We start from the raw sequence: 12,325 nt of genomic DNA, 5'->3' as shown, positions 1-12,325 counted from the left end.
CGGGTGGGGACGGGTTGGGATGGTTTAAAGTTTTGCAGGGATGGGTGGGTACGGGTAAGATTCCAGCGGGGATGGGTGGGGACGGGTAAGATTCCAGCAGGGACGGGCGGGGATGGGTAGGATTTCTGTCCCCGTGCAACTCTCTACCTCAAAGCCACACACCAATCCATCCCACTTTGCCAGCACAGCACATCCCATCCCCCAACCAAAAAAAAAAACAAAAAAAAAGATACACATCAACAACCAGAACACACACCCCACACTCACAGACACACACACACACAAAATAACTCTGTGACACATACACACAAAAAAAGCCACATGCTAGCGCCCTTTCATTGGTTTCGGAAACGAGCCTTTTTTACTAGTGTCAGTATAATACCAACACTTAATAGGCACTCAATAGAAAATTCAAATAATATACATATGATAATGCTGTTCTTAACAGTACAATGAAACACCTTACTCTGTAGCTGAGGAGCCAAGTTAAGGTGAGATATATAGATGGGATAAGATGGGTAATAGAAAGTCAATTGGGATAAATACATGGTTGGCTAAGCTGAAGGCAAAATCATAGGCACAGTGAATAGGATATGTGAAACTGTTCTAATAACAGGTGTGCAGCAAACTTAGCCTGGGTGGGGGTGCAGGTGAAATGTCAGTCATATGTATTAAAGGCTTGGGAGAAGAGCTAGTTTTCACTTACTTTATGAAATAAAGATAGTCTTGAGTTAGATGTAGCCCCTCGGAGTAAGATCCAGTGTGCGGGGGCTACTCCTGAAAAGGCTCACTGGCAGGTATCACATTGTGCAATTTCTTTGATGAGAGCACAGAAAAATGATGCTCCTTGAGAGGACCTTAGAGGTCTCAAAACATGTGGGGAAGAGAAGAGCTAACTTAATCTTTAAATACTCTTGATTTTCAAGGTCCTCAGACAAGAAGGGCCAGAGTTTTAAACTTAGCCCTGTAAGGTACTGATAGCCAGTGGTAGTTTTTGCAGAAGAAAGGTATGATATGGTTTTCCCGCTTGCCAGCCTTCTCTGTCATACTGCTGCATTCTGAATTAGTTGGCGTGGTGCAAATTGTTTTTTTATTTGACCAACGTACAGGGCATTACAGTAGCCAGTCATAAGATTATTGTGCCATGAAACCATGCTACTTTCAGGTTAGAATTAGAAGTTCTATTTTACTTTAACCCAGATTTGTACAATTTGACCATTATTGGATCAGAAATTCTTAAAACCTGTTCATTTATCTCCCCCTGTTTACTAAGCCATCCTATGCCACCGCAGCAATGCCGACACAGCCCATTCAAAGTTTGGCTGAAAGTTTAAAGTTCTGATTAAAAATGATTAATGAAAAATTTAAAAAGATTCAAAATAGAGCTGACCATGTGATAATGTCTGCACATCATAGACGGGCCCCTGTTACTAAGGCACGCTGGAGTTTTTAGCGTGAGCTAAAATAAGGACGCACTAAATGCTAGACACACCCATAGGAATATATGGGTGTCTAGCGTTTAGTACACGCTAACGCTAGAGCACCTTTGTAAAAGACATCCAGAGTGACTTCTCTATGTGCAACAAGTTGCTGCTGAAGTCCTGAATAGTGATTGCTGGTACTTATGTGAATATGAGAGATATTCAGATGATATTGATGTGAAATTCTGATACAGAATTTGTTTTTTTTTGCCAATTTATGATTGTTTGCCCCCTGCTGATAAAATGTTGAAGTTGATTCTGGTTCCAATATAGCATCATGTTCTACAATTAAGTTTTGTGGTGCTTTAGAGAATTAATACCTGCAATTGGAAAGTAATCGTAGTCTGTCGAATTATTTAAATATGAGTTCAGACAGTGATCTACACAGTTTTCTAGCCTTGTTTAGAGCACTGTAATTTATTTTTCTTTGGCCTACACTATGGCCAATATCCTAAAAAAAAAAAGTTGGCATACATAGGTTATTTGTAATAGCATTTTTATTTCTTCAGATTTCCTTCATAGTTGTAGAATGTAGTGTTTGTTCTGGTACAATTGGTTTCTGGACAAGGACTGAAAAAGAAACATTTTAGAATTTCACATGTACTTTTCAGAGAATATTCTAGTTGGTTTACCTTTGCAATTACATATCTGTAGATTTTTGTTACTGCTTGATTTGTCTCTTTCTTTTTGCCAGTACAGATGGTCATGTATTTATCTTTATTACTGTTTATACAATTATGTTTTGTTTTATTTATATCTGTTTATATACAATTTCATACATGTTTTTATATATTTACAGACGTTTTCAATACCCCAGATGTAGGCAGGGCACATTGAGTCATTGTCTTTGTTTTAATCAAGTACTTGATTGCCATATGGGTGGTTTGCTATTTCTATTAACCTAGTTTGTCGTGACAGGGTTGGTCTTTGCAATAGTATTTACGTAGGCTGCAAAGATCAAATCATAAGAAACTACAGACAGCACAAAAACATGGCTGCCAGGCTCATATTCGGAAAACATGCTTCAAAATGGCGAAACCCTCCTAAGGAGCTTACATTGGCGTCCTATTAACGCTTGCATAACATTCAAAATATGCACCATAGTCCACAAATCATCTACAGACTCGCACCACAAGATTACATGATGGAACTTATCGATCTACCATTAAGAAACGTGAGACGAGAACAGCAAGAACCTACATAACCCTTCGCTACCCAATTGCAAAGGTATAAAATAAAAATCTTCACATGCCACCAGCCTCTCGTTTATAGGCACACAACTTTGGAACTCACTACCCAGCGACCTGAAACTCACAGAAAACTACCTACAATTCAGAAAAAAATCTGAAAACACATCTTTTCAAGAAGTCTTTCCCCCCTGGATATGCCTAATCCCACACCACCATACATCACGAAAAGTTCAGAATTGGAAAACAATAATATTAACCTCTCTCACAATATGCTAATATATCAACTTAAGCGTTATTGTATTATGTACTAGACTTCTACAAACCCAAATTTTGTAACTGCCTTTTTTAGCAATAGGTAAGCCACATTGAACCTGCCATACGGTGGGAAATGTGGGATACAAATGCAATTAATATTAATATCAATGCAGGTGATTTCATTGGCTTTTTTTTTTTGTGTGTGTAGATACCATAGCATACCTAGACTTGCATCAATTTAAAACCACATGAAAAAAATCACCAGCCAACTAAAAGCCTGTTTTGCATAGTACAGAGAGGTTAGAAATTGATGATGAACATCAAGACTGGATAAATATGTGCAAATATGGCATCAAATGCATATATATTTGCTAGCAATACAGCAGGAGCAGCCATTTCACACAACTATATGTGTATAATGAGAAGTGTTGCCATACTGGGACAGACCAAAGGTCTACCAAGCCCAGTATCCTGTTTCCAAAAGTGGCCAATCCAGGTCTCAAGTATGTGGCAAGATCCCAGAACAGTAAACTGATTTTATGCTGCTTATCATAAGAATAAGTAGTGGATTTCCCTAAGTCCATCTTAATAATGACTTATGGACTTTTCTTTTAGGAAATATCCAAACCTTTTTTTTTTTAAACCCTGCTAACTGCTTTTACCACATTCTCTGGCAAACAAATTCCAGAGTTTAAATATACATTGAGTAAATAAATATTTTCTCTGCTTTGTTTTAAATTTTACTACTTAGTAGTATGGCATTGCTTGGCATCTTCCACATATAGAGGCAATTACACATGGCAAGTACAGATATTCAACACATCCATGTATCAGTGTCAGCAACCAGGGCTGGTCTTAGGCCAAGGCGGCCGCATAGGGCCCTGCGCGGCGCGCCTCAGTCAGCCTCTTCCCAGGGCTGGCGGCAATCCGACAACACGTTATTCTGCCCGCCCTGGCGCCCTCTTCTCCCCCCAACCAACAAGGATCCTTTTTCTTTTAAATTTACCCTCCATCGCCGACTCGCTGGAATCTGACTGAACAGCACAGCAGGCAGCGTTGTTGAAAGTGCTCGTCCCCTCCCAAGTGCCCCCGACATCTCTAGCTGGGACACTGAGAATGAACGATTCAGGAACCTTCTGCGTTCTGCTAGAGACGTCGGGGGCACTTGGGAGGGGACGAGCGCTTTCAGCGACGCTGCCTGCTGTGCTGTTCAGTCAGATTCCAGCAAGTTGGTGATGGAGGGTAAATTAAAAAAAAAAGGATCCTTGTTGATTGGGGGGAGAAGAGGTGGCCACGGCAGGCAGTTGAACATGGGGCGGGAGGGCAAGGGAGAGAGGACCTGGACATGGATGGCAGGGCTCAGGGAGAGAGGGGGATTGCTGGATAGGGATGAATGGAGGGGGCAGGGGAGAGGAGCATGGATGGGAGAGGGCAGGGCTCAGGGAGAGAGGGGAATTGCTGGATATAGGGATGATGAATGGAGGGAGCAGGGGACAGAGAGGAGCATGGATGGGAGGAGGGCAGGGCTCAGGAGAGAGGGGAATTGCTGGATAGGGATGAATGGAGGGGGCAGGGGACAGAGGAGCATGGGAGGGCAGGGCTTGGAGGGAAATTGCTGGATAGGGATGATGAATGGAGGGGGGCAGGGGACAGAGGAGCATGGGAGGGCAGGGCTCAGGGAGAGAGGGGAATTGCTTTATAGGGATGAATGGAGGGGGCAGGGGACAGAGGAGCATGGGAGGGCATGGCTCAGGGAGAGAGAAGAATTGCTGGACATGGAGGGCAGGGGAGAGAGGAGAAATGTTGGGCACGAATGGAGGGAAGGAAGGAAAGACAAAGGAAGGAGATGCACATGGATGGAGGAGTAGGGATAGAGGAGAAATGCTGGACATGGATGTAGGGGAGGGGAGGAAAGTAGATGCACATGGAAGGAGGGGAGTGAGGAGAAATGCTGGATATGCATGGAGGGGAAATTGCTGAATTTAAGGGCTGGATCGGAACACTTTGAAGGCAGATGCTGAAACTCGAGAAAGGATAGGGACAGGGCTACAGATGGTAGACAGGACACATAAGGACACAGGAGGATGGTGGACATGGTGAGAGAAAAAAATATCAAATGGAAAGAAGACACTGCATAAAACAGAAGACACTGGGACCTAAGCAAATAGAAAAACCAAATGATCAGACAACAAAGGTAGAAAAAAGTATTTTATTCAGAATTTATTAATTGGCATATGTCAGCTTTTGGAAATGTGCATCTGTGATATTTTGCATGTAAGTTTCAATTTTTCTAGTATTGCTGCATGCTGAGTCTGACTTCTTAAGGTAACCATTTTGCCTTCATATCTGTTGTGTCCTGTGTTTTTCATGTGTGATCAAGGTGCAGTATCCTGCTAGCGTATAGCATTTGCAGCCCTTTTTGTTCTGTTTTTTTTTTTTACGAGGGTAGTGTATTGGTGTTTTAGAGCCTGGTGTAATGTACAGTGCTGCCTTTCCACTCATAAGGTTGTAGCTCATCCTGTCCTTGGAATTAATGCTGTTATGGTTTGGTAAGGTTATGAGTGTGTTTTTGCACAAGTTTGTGTATAGTGTTTTGCAGTGGAGAGATTGTGTGTCCGCACCTCTGACCCCCCCCCCCCCCCGGGGTTATGAGAATTGGAAACTACTAATTGTAGTGGATGACTGAATAATTTCTGGGGAGGGGGGAGTTTCATGATAGCATTGTGCTTATTATTTCAATCAGCTTTTCTGTACAAGTTAGCTTCATTTGTCTTTGTTTGAAATTTCATAAATAAAAAATGTTATAAAAAATTGATTATCATCATCAATGGGGTGGAGCTGGGGTGGGGGCGGGGCTAGGATGGGGCCCCACCAAATTTGTCTGCATAGGGCCCCGCACTTGCTAAGACCGGCCCTGTCAGCACTATCCCGGATTTTATATAAGGCGCAGTGAGTTACATGTGTTAAATTGAGCAAGTGTTCAATTTACGCACACACCTTAATTGGCTAACAAGCCAGTGATAATTGGCCAATAATTGGTATTAATTGCCAATAATTGGGATAGACATTTTTTTTTAAAGAGTATTCTAAAAAAAAGAGGCACACGTACAGTGGTGGAAATAAGTATTTGATCCCTTGCTGATTTTGTAAGTTTGCCCACTGACAAAGACATGAGCAGCCCATAATTGAAGGGTAGGTTATTGGTAACAGTGAGAGATAGCACATCACAAATTAAATCCGGAAAATCACATTGTGGAAAGTATATGAATTTATTTGCATTCTGCAGAGGGAAATAAGTATTTGATCCCCCACCAACCAGTAAGAGATCTGGCCCCTACAGACCAGGTAGATGCTCCAAATCAACTCGTTACCTGCATGACAGACAGCTGTCGGCAATGGTCACCTGTATGAAAGACACCTGTCCACAGACTCAGTGAATCAGTCAGACTCTAACCTCTACAAAATGGCCAAGAGCAAGGAGCTGTCTAAGGATGTCAGGGACAAGATCATACACCTGCACAAGGCTGGAATGGGCTACAAAACCATCAGTAAGACGCTGGGCGAGAAGGAGACAACTGTTGGTGCCATAGTAAGAAAATGGAAGAAGTACAAAATGACTGTCAATCGACAAAGATCTGGGGCTCCACGCAAAATCTCACCTCGTGGGGTATCCTTGATCATGAGGAAGGTTAGAAATCAGCCTACAACTACAAGGGGGGAACTTGTCAATGATCTCAAGGCAGCTGGGACCACTGTCACCACGAAACCATTGGTAACACATTACGACATAACGGATTGCAATCCTGCAGTGCCCCGCAAGGTCCCCCTGCTCCGGAAGGCACATGTGACGGCCCGTCTGAAGTTTGCCAGTGAACACCTGGATGATGCCGAGAGTGATTGGGAGAAGGTGCTGTGGTCAGAGAGACAAAAAATTGAGCTCTTTGGCATGAACTCAACTCGCCGTGTTTGGAGGAAGAGAAATGCTGCCTATGACCCAAAGAACACCGTCCCCACTGTCAGCATGGAGGTGGAAATGTTATGTTTTGGGGGTGTTTCTCTGCTAAGGGCACAGGACTACTTTACCCGCATCAATGGGAGAATGGATGGGGCCCATGTACCGTACAATTCTGAGTGACAACCTCCTTCCCTCCGCCAGGGCCTTAAAAATGGGTCGTGGCTGGGTCTTCCAGCACGACAATGACCCAAAACATACAGCCAAGCAACAAAGGAGTGGCTCAGGAAGAAGCACATTAGGGTCATGGAGTGGCCTAGCCAGTCACCAGACCTTAATCCCATTGAAAACTTATGGAGGGAGCTGAAGCTGCGAGTTGCCAAGCGACAGCCCAGAACTCTTAATGATTAGAGATGATCTGCAAAGAGGAGTGGACCAAAATTCCTCCTGACATGTGTGCAAACCTCATCATCAACTACAGAAGACGTCTGACCGCTGTGCTTGCCAACAAGGGTTTTGCCACCAAGTATTAGGTCTTGTTTGCCAGAGGGATTAAATACTTATTTCCCTCTGCAGATTGCAAATAAATTCATATACTTTCCACAATGTGATTTTCCGGATTTAATTTGTGATGTGCTATCTCTCACTGTTACCAATAACCTACCCTTCAATTATGGGCTGCTCATGTCTTTGTCAGTGGGCAAACTTACAAAATCAGCAAGGGATCAAATACTTATTTCCACCACTGTAAATCTGATGCCCGTAGCTGAAAAGGAGGCATGACCATGGGAGGAGTGGGGGCGTTCCAAAATTTGCAGTTGTGGTTATAGAATGAAAGAACAAACACATTAAGAAAAGGAGTGACTTTATGATTTTGACTATTTTATAAAACAGACCAATTGTCTTCCGATTTTATAGGAAGGAGCCTTAGTTGCCACATATAGTCCTCATTTTACACTGGAACATATTTGACTCCTGACACAGGCGCTGTGTGCCAAAACACAGCCCCTGTCGGGTCCATTTTGGAGTATTGATTTTTACCACTAAAGAACTGTGTCCAGTCTCTGACTGCTCTTGGTACTTTTTGCTGTACTTTGGACTGTGTTTGTTTTGCACCACACATTAAGACTAAAAAGTTCCACTTTGATCTCAGACCAGAAAACCTTCTCCCACATGATTGCACTGAGGGCCCCTTTTACAAAGCGGTGGTAAGCCCAACGCAAGCTTAATGCTCGCTAAAAAGTACCATTGGGCTAGCACAGCAGCCCGGCAGTTCTTCCCACCACCAGCGCGACATCATATCCAGTGCTACAAAAAATATATTTTTATAGTGCCAGCGCGTACCCGGTGATAATCGGGCAGTGCCACTTGCTGCCCAGTTAACCGTCCGCTTAGTGTGGGAGCCGTCACCTCAGTCGGTGGCGGTAAGGGACCCCCCCCCCAAATGGCCACATGTGGTAATAGGGGGCCTCTGATCGCATCAAAAACACGTGTTAACGCCAACGCAGGCCCCATTTTGCTGCAGTTTGGTATAAGGGGCTCAAAGTGTTTCTTTACACGTACTATAAGTTTGTCATATAGTTGTTTTTGTTTTCAGCAGTGGCTTCTTTCTTGAAGAAAAATGAAAATACAAAAAATCCCCATGGGAAAAATGAATACTATAAAAAATATATATATTAAATAATCCATATGAAGTAAGCTTTGTTAATTGGATATACTCATTATCTACATATTACAGTTTTTTGATACACAGAAGATGTTTGATTATATTTTTTGAACTTTTATAATTAATCCTGGGTGGGCTGTGAGCTGGGTTTTTTTTTTTTTTTTAATTTTCATGTTTCAATTATAGTTCCCTATACAGGGTTTTATCAAAGTTTTCCTCTTTTTGTTTTTGATAACCCTCCCATACAGGCCACATATGTTGAGTAATATTGTGAACAGTCACATTTCCCCCCGTCTTATCTAAAGACTTGTAATTCTTTTAAAGAAATATGTAGAGGTATCCCCTGTATCTCACCTTTTGTAGGTCTGATGCCTGGTTAGGCCTTGAACCATCTTTCCTGAACAATACCATCATGGAATCTGAATGACTTGCTGGAAGCACTGTGGTAGCTGACATCATCCAAGGCAGGAGAGAGGAGATATGATAGAGACGTTTAAATACTTCAGTAGCGTTAACATATAGGAGGTGAGCCTTTTTCAAATGAAGGAAAACTCTGGAATGAGAGGGCATAGGATGAAGTTAAGAGGAAACAGACTTAGGAAGAATCTAAGAAAATACTCTTTCACGGAAAGGGTGGTGGATGCATGGAATAGCCTTCCAGTGAAGGTCATGGAGACGAAGACTGTTGGAATTTAATAAAGCATGGGACAGACACGTGGGATCCCTTAGGAAAAGGAGAAGTTAGTGGTTACTGTGGAGGGGCAGATTGGATGGGCCATTTGGCCCTTATCTAACATCGTGTTTCTATAAGCTACAGAATATTATCACTTACACACGCAACTGCCAATTTTAAAGGCACCAGTATTACACTAGCCTTTGACATGCTGTAAGCACGCATGCCGACTTAAAAATTATTTTGAAATTAATTCAATTAAACATGTTGTCACTAATTTTATTTTAAAGCAAATTGAATGAAAATATGTCTGGGAGAAGTTTAAATAATAAATTAATTCAGCGGGATGGTGGAATAAGGAAGGGGAGGGTTATTATGTTAGTGAGAGTGATGTTTTTTTTCTGACTGGTTGCTAGGACGGGAAAGGTGACGATTGGTTGGTTTTTAAGGGTGGGAAGGGAAGAGTAATAGAATTTCATGAGGAGAATGTTTGGAGGGAGGATGGGGTTTGGGTGTGTGGGAGAAGTTTTTTATGTTTAATTTTAAGCCTACCCATGCCACCCTGAATTTTTTTAGATTGTTGGTTATTTTTCAGTTTGGGTTATTTTGGAATAATTTATATAGGGTAAGGTTGGGGTGTGATGGGATTATGGGGTGGTCGCAGCTGCGGAAAGTAAGGGGAGCAAGTGCCATGAAGTTGTGAATACATTGGCTTGTGTGCGGAACCGCTACAAGCTGGCGGGAGACCTTGACGACACCGCAGGTCTCACTGAAATACATGAAAGAGTATTTGAAAGTTTTGAGTGACAAAGTTGGGGCTAGTTTGTCACCAACTAGCACCAAAAAATTGCTAATTTAATTAAAAGGCACTTGCTGTGTATGAGAAAATAAGTTATGTACTTCTTCATTTATTTGCATTGAAGTTTAAATAAAGCTGTGGCCAAAGATTTTCCACCATAAATGGACAGTGAGTGTTTTTGTTATTGAGTACGGAATGAGGATGTGATTGCCAATGTTATGTCCCAAGGGATATCCAAACACAGAAATGTTCTTCTGTCAGCTTGGTGTTTAGCATATTTAAACCTTTGTTTCAACTCACTTTATAACAAAAAATGGCTTGATTTTCCATCCTGAGTATTCAATTCTGCTCATCTACTGTGTTTCTGTGCTGATGCTCATCGCAACCCCTACCAGACATGTCACTAACCCAGGTCAGTCAGCGACCTGGGTTGCCACGCAACCTAAAAGCGATCTATGAATTGACCAACTTCCGCAAACTACTAAAGACCCATCTCTTTGACAAGATATACCACAAAGATCAACACATGTAAAATTCTCTACTTATACCCAGAATTGTCTTTTAATGTAATCTGCTATACCACTATCATGTATTCCTTTACCCAAAATCCTTCTGTAATACCAAATGTATATTCTCTTCTTATTTCCACTATCCATAATGTATTGTAAGCCACACTGAGCCTGCAAAGAGGTGGGAACATGTGGGATACAAATGCAATAAATAAATAAAAGGACACAACTGGTCTTTATTTAAATTACTATGGGAGTTGTTAGGCAATTTTTTTGGAATATGCTGAGACAGATTTTGTGATGTCTTTTTCATTCTTAATTACTTTTTCAATATTTTTTACAATAGCTTCTTTCACGTTGAAAGTGTAGACTATTAGATCAGTGAAAAACTCTTACTTTATTAAAGTCTGACTTATATTTTTTAGATAGTGGACTATGAAAAATGGCCAAAGATGTGAAGGCTTTTACAAGGCACTGTAATGTTAAGAAAACAGTTGAACAGTTTTTATTCCAGAAACAATTTGAATTACAAAAACCCTGAGCCCATTCCTTAGCTGTTCACGATTTATCGCGGACTGACCTGGGTTAGTGACATGTTTGGTAGGGGTTGCAATGAGCATCAGCACAGAAACACCTTTACATTTACTCCACACATAGTGCAATTGGATCAGCAGATCTGAAAAATTTATAGCATTATCTTATCAGAAATTAAGCTTGAACAAAAATAAAATACTAATTCAAGGATAATGATAGATTTTCCCTTGTCTGAATTCTCTAAAAATAAATCCCATCACTACAAAGCCTTTGAACAGAAAAACTGCACAAAAACTGCTCTATAGAATAGTATAAATGTTTATTTTTCTTCTGATCTGTTTTGTTTATCTTAATTTTTTACAATATAGAAAGTGTATTCTTTGAAGAGGTCTTGTAAATATAAATTTTTATATCTTTCTACTTTCAGATGTAAACAGAATAAGAAAATGAAGTCTTCTCTTAATTCACTTAAAAGAAACTGAATGAACCTGACAATCTTTTTTTTAGCAGTTTGATAAAGAGTTACAGAAGTATTTAAAAAAAAAATCCACATACTGAACGCAGAAAAAGAAGCAGAATACTTGGGTGAGATCACTAAATACAAATTGGAGGAGGGGGTTTGGTGCTAAGGACATTCAATTGCACCTTCAAATTTTCACAAGCAAATTATTTGAGTAGGTCTGTCATACATAATCTATATCTGTTATCCAGGTCTTTCCCTTTCCCTTTCCCAGAACAATGTATAAATACACATCACAAATGGTGCTGTTAGAATAAAACACAGAATATATACAACACACACAACTTCTGTTCCTAGATTAAAGAAAACATATTGCAATTTGTTTTGAAAAATAACTTGATTAGGTATTACTTTATCTACATAAGTCTAATTTACATTTATACAATATCACTACACAAAACAATTCAGTCGCTAAAGGAAAATGATGTGTCCATACCCTGCTGTGCCCTTAAAGTTACTGCATCAACATTATTGTAATTCATAATAGCTTTTGATTTATGATATTAATATACATATACAGCGATGCACAGGCCATCACTGGACAACGTCGGCTTCAGACATGGACTCTGCAGGAAATCTCCATCGTAAAGAACAGAATGTTAACTTCTGAAATCCTGCATCACAACAGCATAGAGGAGGATGTGTCTATATTATATACAGAATATACAAATACACACATATAGTAATCTCTCTTGAAAAAAATAAAATGTTCTGATAATTCTAGAGAACATTAAATTCATCAAATA

This window comes from Microcaecilia unicolor, chromosome 2 (genome assembly GCF_901765095.1).
Source record: "Microcaecilia unicolor chromosome 2, aMicUni1.1, whole genome shotgun sequence".
Lineage (NCBI taxonomy): Eukaryota > Metazoa > Chordata > Amphibia > Gymnophiona > Siphonopidae > Microcaecilia > Microcaecilia unicolor.
The sequence above is the reverse complement of the archived record's forward strand: the minus strand, read 5'-3'. Positions refer to the sequence as shown.